The sequence below is a fragment of the Oncorhynchus mykiss genome, chromosome 7, assembly GCF_057628025.1.
Source record: "Oncorhynchus mykiss isolate SJ-2025 chromosome 7, ASM5762802v1, whole genome shotgun sequence".
In the NCBI taxonomy this organism is placed as follows: Eukaryota; Metazoa; Chordata; class Actinopteri; order Salmoniformes; family Salmonidae; genus Oncorhynchus; species Oncorhynchus mykiss.
In genome coordinates, this window is record NC_143028.1 from 69,335,001 (window position 1) to 69,347,889 (window position 12,889).

Below are 12,889 nucleotides of genomic sequence, written 5' to 3' on the forward strand. Positions count from 1 at the left end.
TACAGAAGGCCAGTTGAGGTACAGTAGGCTAGTTGAGGTACAGTAGGCAAGTTGAGGTACTGTAGATCATATGTGTTGTTTGTTTGTTGTTTTTGAGTCCAAGAGGATAGGATGAGAACATAATGAAGGAAAAGGGGAGAAAGAGATAGAGGAGAAGGAGGTAGGGAAGAGAAGTTCTGCTCTCTGACTCAAGGAAATTGCCAATCAGTCTACTCCCCCGGCTGCGACAGTGGAGACAGACAAATGCATCAATCACATCCCTCTCTTTCTACTCCACCTTCCTCTCTCCTCCGTTCCTCTCCTCTGTCCTCATTCCCGGAGGGAGGACAGGCTGGGATGTTTTTATACCAAGGACCTATTCAAAAACAATGGAAAATCATCCGTCCATCCATCCACCCACCGACCCATCCATGCTCGCTCAATGGAAGTAATCAATGGCTCAGTAACAACTGGAAGACGCATTTGAAAGCTTTGGAAAAGGGCCTTAAGTTGGGGGTTACATAAGATGGACACAGCCAAGATGGAGACAGACAGAGAGAGAGAGAAAGACTGTATAGATTGTGACAGACAGACAGACAGACAGACAGACAGACAGACAGACAGACAGACAGACAGACAGACAGACAGACAGACAGACAGACAGTATAGACTGTGACAGACAGACAGACAGACAGACAGAGTAAGTAATCAATGGCTCAGTAACAACTGGACGATGCATTGGAAAGCTTTGGAAAAGGGCCTTAAGTTGGGGGTTACATAAGATGGACACAGCCAAGATGGAGACAGACAGAGAGAGAGAGAAAGACTGTATAGATTGTGACAGACAGACAGACAGACAGACAGACAGACAGACAGACAGACAGACAGACAGACAGACAGACAGACAGACAGACAGACAGACAGACAGACAGACAGACAGAATGACAGACAGACAGACAGACAGACGGTCAAATGGTCAGAAAGATAGAAAGACAGACTGGGACAAGATAAACTGAAAGACACTGACTGACTGACTGACTGGATAGAAGGATGCTATGGGTCTGTCTCTTGACTGGATAGAAGGATGATATGGGTCTGTCTCTTTACTGGATACATGGTCTGAGAGAGACTAGCAACATGGTCTGAGAGAGACTAGCTACATGGTCTGAGAGAGACTAGCTACATGGTCTGAGAGAGACTAGCAACATGGTCTGAGAGAGACTAGCAACATGGTCTGAGAGAGACTAGCAACATGGTCTGAGAGAGACTAGCAACATGGTCTGAGAGAGACTAACTACATGGTCTGAGAGAGACTAGCTACATGGTCTGAGAGAGACTAGCAACATGGTCTGAGAGAGACTAACTACATGGTCTGAGAGAGACTAGCAACATGGTCTGAGAGAGACTAGCAACATGGTCTGAGAGAGACTAGCTACATGGTCTGAGAGAGACTAGCAACATGGTCTGAGAGAGACTAGCAACATGGTCTGAGAGAGACTAGCAACATGGTCTGAGAGAGACTAACTACATGGTCTGAGAGAGACTAGCTACATGGCCTGAGAGAGACTAGCAACATGGTCTGAGAGAGACTAACTACATGGTCTGAGAGAGACTAGCAACATGGTCTGAGAGAGACTAGCAACATGGTCTGAGAGAGACTAGCTACATGGTCTGAGAGAGACTAGCAACATGGTCTGAGAGAGACTAGCAACATGGTCTGAGAGAGACTAGCAACATGGTCTGAGAGAGACTAACTACATGTCTGAGAGAGACTAGCTACATGGTCTGAGAGAGACTAGCAACATGGTCTGAGAGAGACTAACTACATGGTCTGAGAGAGACCAGCAACATGGTCTGAGAGAGACTAGCTACATGGTCTGAGAGAGACTAACTACATGGTCAGAGAGAGACTAGCTACATGGTCTGAGAGAGACTAACTACATGGTCTGAGAGAGACCAGCAACATGGTCTGAGAGTGACTAGCAACATGATCTGAGAGATACTAGCTACATGGTCTGAGAGAGACTAGCAACATGGTCTGAGAGAGACTAGCAACATGGTCTGAGAGAGACTAGCAACATGGTCTGAGAGAGACTAGCTACATGGTCTGAGAGAGACTAGCAAAATGGTCTGAGAGAGACTAACTACATGGTCTGAGAGAGACCAGCAACATGGTCTGAGAGAGACTAGCAACATGGTCTGAGAGAGACTAGCAACATGGTCTGAGAGAGACTAGCTACATGGTCTGAGAGAGACTAGCAACATGGTCTGAGAGAGACTAGCTACATGGTCTGAGAGAGACTAGCTACATGGTCTGAGAGAGACTAGCAACATGGTCTGAGAAAGACTAGCAACATGGTCTGAGAGAGACTAGCTACATGGTCTGAGAGAGACTAGCAACATGGTCTGAGAGAGACTAACTACATGGTCTGAGAGAGACCAGCAACATGGTCTGAGAGAGACTAGCAACATGGTCTGAGAGAGACCAGCAACATGGTCTGAGAGAGACTAACTACATGGTCTGAGAGAGACTAGCAACATGGTCTGAGAGAGACTAGCAACATGGTCTGAGAGAGACTAGCAACATGGTCTGAGAGAGACTAGCAACATGGTCTGAGAGAGAATAGCAACATGGTCTGAGAGAGACTAACTACATGGTCTGAGAGAGACTAGCTACATGGTCTGAGAGAGACTAGCAACATGGTCTGAGAGAGACTAGCAACATGGTCTGAGAGAGACTAGCAACATGGTCTGAGAGAGACTAGCAACATGGTCTGAGAGAGACTAGCAACATGGTCTGAGAGAGACTAGCTACATGGTCTGAGAGAGACTAGCTACATGGTCTGAGAGAGACTAGCTACATGGTCTGAGAGAGACCAGCAACATGGTCTGAGAGAGACTAACAACATGGTCTGAGAGAGACTAGCAACATGGTCTGAGAGAGACAAGCAACATGGTCTGAGAGAGACTAACAACATGGTCTGAGAGAGACTAGCAACATGGTCTGAGAGAGACTAGCTACATGGTCTGAGAGAGACAAGCAACATGGTCTGAGAGAGACTAACAACATGGTCTGAGAGAGACTAGCAACATGGTCTGAGAGAGACTAGCTACATGGTCTGAGAGAGACTAACAACATGGTCTGAGAGAGACTAGCAACATGGTCTGAGAGAGACCAGCAACATGGTCTGAGAGAGACTAGCAACATGGTCTGAGAGAGACTAACAACATGGTCTGAGAGAGACTAACAACATGGTCTGAGAGAGACTAGCTACATGGTCTGAGAGAGACTAACAACATGGTCTGAGAGAGACTAGCAACATGGTCTGAGAGAGACCAGCAACATGGTCTGAGAGAGACAGACAGACAGACAGACAGACAGACAGAGAGAGAGAAAGACTGTATAGATTGCGACACAGACAGACAGACAGACAGACAGACAGACAGACAGACAGACAGAAAGAGAGAGAGAGAGAGAAAGACTGTATAGATTGCGACACAGACAGACAGACAGACAGACAGACAGACAGACAGACAGACAGACAGACAGACAGACAGACAGACAGACAGACAGAGTAAGTAATCAATGGCTCAGTAACAACTGGACGACTAACAACATGGTCTGAGAGAGACCAGCAACATGGTCTGAGAGAGACTAGCAACATGGTCTGAGAGAGACTAACAACATGGTCTGAGAGAGAGACTAACATTTATTTGATGATACTTTTCTCCACTTTCAGACCATGTCACTTTCAAAAAGCTTCTGGAGTGCTGATTTAGGATCAACTTTGCCTGTCAGATCATAATGAATAAGATAACATGGACAGACTGATCCTAGATCAGCGTTTTATGAATAAAGACACATATCTCTTGATCTGAGGCTATAATGAAAAGTTCTGGTGACATGGACTGCAATTCTATGGGAACTTCAGAATACCCAGGTACCCAACCTGCAGATGGAAGCTTGATTTTCCTCAACACTGGAATCACAACGTCTCCTTCCAAGGGTCAGGGAGACAGGCCTGAAAGGTTACGACTACAAGCAGTGCCACTCCTTGAAAGCAGCCCTGATCATCCATTTTGAATGCTGCCTTTTCTCTCCTGGTACGGAAGATGGTCTAATGAAAAGACAGCACCAAAGCCGCCAATATACATGAACTGATGAGACTGGGCTGCATTTGGGAATGTGTTCCTATGATCTTCAATCAGGGCATTCACTCACTCACTCACTCATTCATCCATTCACCCATTCACTCATAAATGTATTCATTCAATAATTTATTCAGCCCAGGTACTTACATTGACAGCTCATTCTTGGGGAGCCAAGGTCTCGATAGGAAGGAGTTTCCTGTCAAAGAAAAATAGAACAATTATGAGTTTATTAATGTAAAGGGAATAACTAATGTAATTTAGGTAAACTCAAAACACGCTGTTGCTATGGAAAATCCCTGAGTAACACAGACACACACACACACACACACGCACACGCACACGCACACGCACACACACACACACACACACACACACACACACACACACACACACACACACACACACCTGACTTCTAAGCCAGCATTAAATCATAATTATCTCATCCTGGACAAGTCTTTAGGGGAACCTTCTGATTAGGACCAAGCCATCAAGCCAAAGCAACAGCATGCCATGTGTTTCCACTTGTCTGTACTGCACAATTCTATTCTGTACTGTACAATTCTATTCTGTACTGCACAATTCTGTACTGTACAATTCTATTCTGTACTGTACTATTCTGTACTGCTGTGTACTGTGCTATTCTGTACTGCACAATTCTGTACTGTACAATTCTATTCTGTACTGTACTATTCTGTACTGCTGTGTACTGTGCTATTCTGTAGTGACCTATTCTGTAGAGGACTATAATATATTGTACCCTACTATTCTGTACTGAACTATTCTGAACACTACTATTCTTCACTGTACTATTCTGTACTGTACTATTCTGCACAGTACTGTACTATTCTGTATTGTCCTATTCTGTAATGTAGTGAACTATTCCGTACTGTACTATTCTGTATTGTCCTATTCTGTACTGAAGTGTACTATTCTGTATTGTCCTATTCTGTAATGTAGTGAACTATTCTGTACTGTACTATTCTGTATTGTCCTTTTCTGTACTGTAGTGAACTTTTCTGTACTGTAGTGAACTATTCTGTACTGTAGTGAACTATTCTGTACTGTACTATTCTGCACAGTACTGTACTATTCTGTATTGTCCTATTATGTAATGTAGTGAACTATTCTGTACTGTACTATTCTGTATTGTACAATTCTGTACTGTAGTGAACTATTCTGTACTGTACTATTCTGTATTGTACAATTCTGTACTGTAGTGAACTATTCTGTACTGTACTATTCTGTATTGTACAATTCTGTACTGTAGTGAACTATTCTGTACTGTACTATTCTGTATTGTACAATTCTGTACTGTAGTGAACTATTCTGTACTGTACTATTTTGTACTGTACTGTACTATTCGGTACTGTGATGTACTGCACTGTTCTGCTAAATTGTAATTATTTCGCCTCTATGGCCTATTTATTGCCTTACCTCCCTAATCGTCTACATTTGCACAAACTGTACATAGATTTTTCTATTGTGTTATTGACTGTACGTTTGTTTATGTGTAACTCTGTGTTGTTGTTGTTGTCACACTGCTTTGCTTTATCTTGGCCAGGTCACAGTTGTTAATGAGAACTTGTTCTCAACTAGCCTACCTGGTTAAATAAAGGTGAAATATATATAAAAAAAACACTGTACTATTCTGTACTGTATTGGACTGTACTATTCTGTACTCTACTATTCTGTACTGTACTGTACTATTATGTATTATTCTGTACTGTATTATTCTGCACTATACTACAGTGCCTTGCGAAAGTATTCGGCCCCCTTGAACTTTGCGACCTTTTGCCACATTTCAGGCTTCAAACATAAAGATATAACACTGTATTTTTTTGTGAAGAATCAACAACAAGTGGGACACAATCATGAAGTGGATATTTCAAACCTTTTTAACAAATCAAAAACTGAAAAATTGGGCGTGCAAAATTATTCAGCCCCCTTAAGGTAATACTTTGTAGCGCCACCTTTTACTGCGATTACAGCTGTAAGTCGCTTGGGGTATGTCTCTATCAGTTTTGCACATCGAGAGACTGACATTTTTTACCATTCCTCCTTGCAAAACAGCTCGAGCTCAGTGAGGTTGGATGGAGAGCATTTGTGAACAGCAGTTTTCAGTTCTTTCCACAGATTCTCGATTGGATTCAGGTCTGGACTTTGACTTGGCCATTCTAACACTTGGATATGTTTATTTTTGAACCATTCCATTGTAGATTTTGCTTTATGTTTTGGATCATTGTCTTGTTGGAAGACAAATCTCCGTCCCAGTCTCAGGTCTTTTGCAGACTCCATCAGGTTTTCTTCTAGAATGGTCCTGTATTTGGCTCCATCCATCTTCCCATCAATTTTAACCATCTTCCCTGTCCCTGCTGAAGAAAAGCAGGCCCAAACCATGATGCTGCCACCACCATGTTTGACAGTGGGGATGGTGTGTTCAGCTGTGTTGCTTTTTTCTTCCTTCCATTTCAATATTATCGCTTGCACAGTGCTCCTTGGGATGTTTAAAGCTTGGGAAATCTTTTTGTATCCAAATCCGGCTTTAAACTTCTTCACAACAGTATCTCGGACCTGTCTGGTGTGTTCCTTGTTCTTCATGATGCTCTCTGCGCTTTTAACGGACCTCTGAGACTATCACAGTGCAGGTGCATTTATACGGAGACTTGATTACACACAGGTGGATTGTATTTATCATCATTAGTCATTTAGGTCAACATTGGATCATTCAGAGATCCTCACTGAACTTCTGGAGAGAGTTTGCTGCATTGAAAGTAAAGGGGCTGAATCATTTTGCACGCCCAATTTTTCAGTTTTTGATTTGTTAAAAAAGTTTGAAATATCCAATAAATGTCGTTCCACTTCATGATTGTGTCCCACTTGTTGTTGATTCTTCACAAAAAAATACAGTTTTATATCTTTATGTTTGAAGCCTGAAATGTGGCAAAAGGTCGCAAAGTTCAAGGGGGCTGAATACTTTCGCAAGGCACTGTATATTGTACTGCACTATTCTGTACTGTACTATACTGTACTTCACTGTAATATTCTGTACTACACTGTACTGTACTATACTGTACTATACTCTACTGTACTATTCTGTACTATACTGTACTAGTCTGTACTGTACTATTCTATTATGTACTGTACTAGTCTGTACTGTACTAATCTATCCTGTACTGTACTATTATATTCTGTACTGTACTGTACTATTATGTACTGTTCTATTCTGTACTATTATATTCTGTACTGTCCTATTATATTCTGTACAATTATATTCTGTACTGTACTGTTCTATTATGTACTGTACTATTCTGTACTGTCCTAGTCTGTACTGTACTATTCTATTCTGTACTATTCTATTATGTACTATACTAATCTGTACTGTAGTGTACTGCACTGTTCTGTACTGTACTATTATGTATTGCACTATTATGTACTGTTCTGCACTGTACTATACTGTACTATACTGTACTGTACTGTACATACTATTCTGCACTATTTTGTACTGTACTATTCTGTAGTGTACTATACTGTACTTTACTGTAATATTCTGTACTATACTGTAATGTACTATACATTACTGTAATATTCTGTACTATACTATACTGTACTGGTCTGTACTGTACTAGTCTGTACTGTACTGTACTGTACTGGACAATTCTGTACTATTCTATTCTATTCTGTACTGGACTATTCTGTACTGTGCTGTAGTAGTCTGTACTGTACTATTATATTCTGTACTATTCTATTCTGTACTGTACTAATATGTACTGTACTATTCTATTCTGTACTGTACTAATATGTACTGTACTATTCTATTGTGTACTGTAGTAGTCTGTACTGTACTATTCTATTCTGTACTATTCTATTCTGTACTGTACTAGTCGGTACTGTACTCAACCGTACTGTACTGTACTTCCCTGGCCTACGTTCATCTTTCTCTCTCTTTGCACCTGAGAGTATAGAGAACAAAGGTACCAACTGGCTTCACAACATCTCATCTTCATCTGTATTAAAAAGCTGTTGTGTAACAACTTCAACGTTTGTTAGGGGTTGTCAAATTGTTCCGTTACGTTTTTTGCTGGCTCAGATTCCTTTCAACAGCAGGGTGCTTTCACACCTGGGCTTGACTGGGGCTTGGGGTGAACTGTGTGTTCTTCATTATGCAAGATTGTGTGTGTGTGTGTGTGTGTGTGTGTGTGTGTGTGTGTTTGTGTGTGTGTGTGTGTGTGTGTGTGTGTGTGTGTGTGTGTGTGTGTGTGTGTTTGTGTGTGTGTGTGTGTGTGTGTGTGTGTGTGTGTGTGTGTAGCCATGCATAGAGGATATACTACGGGGGGATACAAGTGGAGACAAGGGCACTACAGCCTTAGTGTGTGTGTTTTTCTGTGTGTGTGTGTGTGTGTGTGTGTGTGTGTGTGTGTGTGTGTGTGTGTGTGTGTGTGTGTGTGTGTGAGACCCTGATCACCATACACTGCTTACTGACCCTGAAATAACAAGTGTGAGTGTTCTCTTGTCAAGCCTGTCATTGTATACCTTAGAGAGCTATTTATAACCTGTCAGAAATGTCCCAAAATGCCCAGATCAAAACAATGTTTTTTAGGTCATAGATTTTGTAGTAATGTTCGAGTCACTCAACTATTACATTAGACTAGAGGTCGACCGATTAATCGGAATGGCCAATTTCAAGTTTTCATAACAATCGGAAATCGGTATTTTTGGACGCCAATTATTATTATTTTTGTTACACCTTTATTTAATCTTTATTTAATCTTTATTTAACTAGGCAAGTCAGTTAAGAACACATTCTTATTTTCAACGACGGCCTAGGAACGGTGGGTTAACTGCCTTGTTCAGGGGCAGAACGACAGATTTTTACCTTGTCAGCTCTGGGATTCAATCTTGTAGCCTTACGGTTAACTAGTCCAACGCTCTAACCACCTGCCTCTCATTGCACTCCACGAGGAGCCTGCCTGTTATGCGAATGCAGTAGAAGCTAGCGTTAAACTTATCTTATAAAAAACAATCAATCAATCATAATCACTAGTTAACCACACATGGTTGATGGTATTACTAGTTTATCTAGCGTGTCCTGTGTTGCATATAATCGATGCAAATTGTGTCACTTCTCTTGCGTTCATTGCACGCAGGGTCAGGGTATATGCAACAGTTTGGGCAGCCTGGCTCATTGTGAACTAATTTGGCAGAATTTACGTAATTATGACATAACATTGAAGGTTGTACAATGTAACAAGAATATTTAGATGCCATCCGTTAGATAAAATACTGAATGGTTCCTTATTTCACTGAAAGAATAAACGTCTTGTTTTCGAGATGATAGTTTACGGATTCTACCATATTAATGACCAAAGGCTCGTATTTCTGTGTGTTATTATATTATAATTAAGTCTATGATTTGATATTTGATAGAGCAGTCTGACTGAGCGATGGTAGGCAGCAGCAGGCTCGTAAGCATTCATTCAAACAGCACTTTCGTGCGTTTTGCCAGCAGCTCTTAGCAAGCACAGCGCTGTTTATGACTTCAAGCCTATCAGCCTAATGGCTGGTGTAACCGATGTGAAATGGCTAGCTAGTTAGCGGGGTGCGATGTATTCCCCACACTCGAAGCAGCAAACGCTGCTTCGAGTGTGGCTGTTGTCGATGTGTTCCTGGTTCAAGCCCAGGTAGGGGCGAGGAGAGGGATGGAAGCTATACTGTTACACTGGCAATACTAAAGTGCTTATAAGAACATCCAATAGTCAAAGGTTAATGAAATACAAATGGTATAGAGAGAAATAGTCCTATATACTACTATATATACTACTATATATATACAATATACTACTATATATATAATACTATATTAACTACAACCTAAAACCTCTTACCTTGGAATATTGAAGTCTCATGTTAAAAGGAACCACCAACTTTCATATGTTCTTATGTTCTGAGCAAGGAACTCAAACGTTAGCTTTTTTACATGGCACATATTGCACTTTTACTTCTCCAACACTTTGTTTTTGCATTATTTAATCCAAATTGAACATGTGTCATTATTTATTTGAGGCTAAAAATATTTTTATTGATGTATTATATTAAGTTAAAATAAGTGTTCATTCAGTATTGTTGTAATTGTCATTATTACAAATAAATTAAAATAAAAAAAATCGGCCGATTAATCGGTATCGGCTTTTTTTTGTGGGTCCTCCAATAATCGGTATTGGTATCGGCGTTGAAAAATCATAATCGGTCGACCTCTACATTAGACCTGGCAAATTGTTTAGAATTGTAATAAAATTTGCTTTAAAACGGCTAAATTTCCTATGAACCCCATGAAAAGATGTGTGGAATTGCAGGAACATGCAACATTTTCTCTCCGACAACATCAGAGGTGTGTCGTGAACAGTGCTTATGTGTAATGTGGACACTGGGAGTAGGAAAGCAAGTGCAGGTGGTGAGTTAATAATAAACATAATATTGAACAATATAACAAACACGAGTAGCGTAGAGACACGAAACACAGGAACAGAAACAATATGCCTAGGGAAAGAACCAAAGGGAGTGACATATATAGGGATGGTAATCAGGCAGAAGAACCCAAGGGAGTGACATATAGATGTAGATGTTCCCCAATGCTGGAATGGGGGCCTGAGTGAAAAAGTTTGGGTTTATGCTGTGGTTGGAGCCAGTTGATTGGGGCTGGGTTAAGGGCATTTAGGCTGGGTTATTATGGGCCTTTAGGCTGGGTTATTTATGGGCCTTTAGGCTGGGGTTGGATCCAGCTGACTAGGGATGGGTTAGCTTAGCTATGGGAGTTCAGTTTGACCATCCAATTATAATGCCCCCTCTCTGTTTTTTCTGGGACTATAGGCTGGAGTTTGGACATGGCTAGGCCCTGTTGGAGCTCACTAATCGAGGACCATAGTGGGTCCCAGCGAAGGCAACTCTGATGTGTGGAGGGCTCGTTTGGGCAGAGCTAACAGTGGCCCGAGGGCAGAGGCTAATCTTTCAACTACATAGGGAGAGCTGCCTCAGAGTCTCTCTGTCAGAGATTAATTGTTTGTGTGTGTGTGTGTGTGTGTGTCTGTGCATACGCGCGTGCATGTGCTTCGCGCCTACGTGTGTGTGTGCATACTGCACAAGGACCATCAACCACTGCTCTATCCCAAAAAACAAAGACCAACTACAAAGGTTCAAGAAAGGGAGATGGTAGAAATGACGCATAAAGCATTTAATACTTTCCTATATGAAGGAACGGAAAATATGCTCCTCTATATGTATATTCAAAGTGGATGTAGCCCGTTTGAAGACTGGGGGAGCAAAAGTATCACGGCATGAAGTCCTGCTCTTGTTTTATGGAAGAATGAAAGTAGACATCCAATATGTTGTATGAGGAGAGACACAGACTACAGCAGCACAGACTGGCTGGAGAGAGGAGAGACTTGTGTTAACAAAAAGTGATGCTGTGTCTGACTCAACCTCTGTCTTGGTTCACGAACAGCCAGTGTGCACAAGTACTGAAATCTCACTTTATCTTCCAGTTTTAAAATGAAACTGTTTTGGTTTGTCATTCCTTGTCAAGGTGTTTGGCAGCATTTAATGTAGCACAGCAAAGCAAATGTGAAAGTACCCCTTGAACATTTTATCCATTCAAACTGTGGTGGAAGTGATGTTATGTCTTTCTACTTCATTCTATTTCCATCTCCATTCCTCTTTTCTTTCAGTCAGATTCATTTCAAAACCCCTCATCGTCACAATGTCTATCAATAGTGCTGCGTGCGGATGGAACAAAATCAGATAAAACAACACAGTCATCTTCTCATAGCCTTCTACCCAGTTAGAGCACTTACTGTAACAACAACAACAAGATCATTTTGACCACAATTAAATAATTCACATTTGGCAGAATTATGATTATTCAAAAATAATGTTGAGCAGAATGTTGAGCAGAATGTAGAAGTAGTGGGAGTAATGTTGAGCAGAATGTAGAAGTAGTGGGAGTAATGTTGAGCAGAATGCAGAAGTAGGGGGAGTAATATTGAGCAGAATGTAGAGGTAGGGGGAGTAATGTTGAGCAGAATTTAGAAGTAGTGGGAGTAATGTTGAGCAGAATTTAGAAGTAGTAGGAGTAATGTTGATCAGAATTTAGAAGTAGTGGGAGTAATGTTGAGCAGAATTCACTGGCTTCTTTTAGCCCACTGCAGATGGATTTGAAGTCACACACAGGCGCTAGAAAACATACACACTCACACACACAACACATGCAGGCACATAGAAACACACACACACACACACACACACACACACACACACACACACACACACACACACACACACACACACACACACACACACACACACACAGGGGTTGTGGAGTGGAAAGTACTATAAGACAAACGAGAGAAAACATTTGTAAGCACAATGAGGGATCTGCGGGTGATGGGTTGTTGGATTAGGCTCTTATTTTAATTTAGGAAATGCATAATGAATGTCAACTCAACTTTCGTTGGTACATTTTTCTCCCAGATTGGGCATGTGTGTGGGGTAGGAGTCCTCACTAACAGTAAATGGCTCTACTGAGTAACAATAACAATGTATCTGTTAGAGATTTTGCATGGGTAATTCCAAACTGAGCAATGATAATTGAGTGCTGAAATAGTTTCTGGGCATGCATATAGCCGAGGAAAATCTTTTAACTGAGGAAATACACTGAGTGTACAGAACATTAGGAACCCTTTCCTAAATATTGATTTGCACCTCCTCT

The 12,889-nt window shown here is 41.3% G+C and overlaps 1 protein-coding gene across 3 annotated transcripts in view; it reads right to left on the reverse strand.

Moving 5' to 3' along the window:
• The window catches only part of LOC110528483 (disks large-associated protein 4), a 209,842-nt gene that overhangs the window by 100,939 nt on the left and 96,014 nt on the right, over nucleotides 1–12,889 (reverse strand). For all 3 annotated transcript variants that reach the window (XM_036984062.2, XM_036984063.2, XM_090241844.1), the window contains exon 3: nucleotides 4,279–4,327. The gene's annotated coding sequence lies outside the window, so the exon portion shown is untranslated. The remainder of the gene's footprint in view (nucleotides 1–4,278; nucleotides 4,328–12,889) is intronic.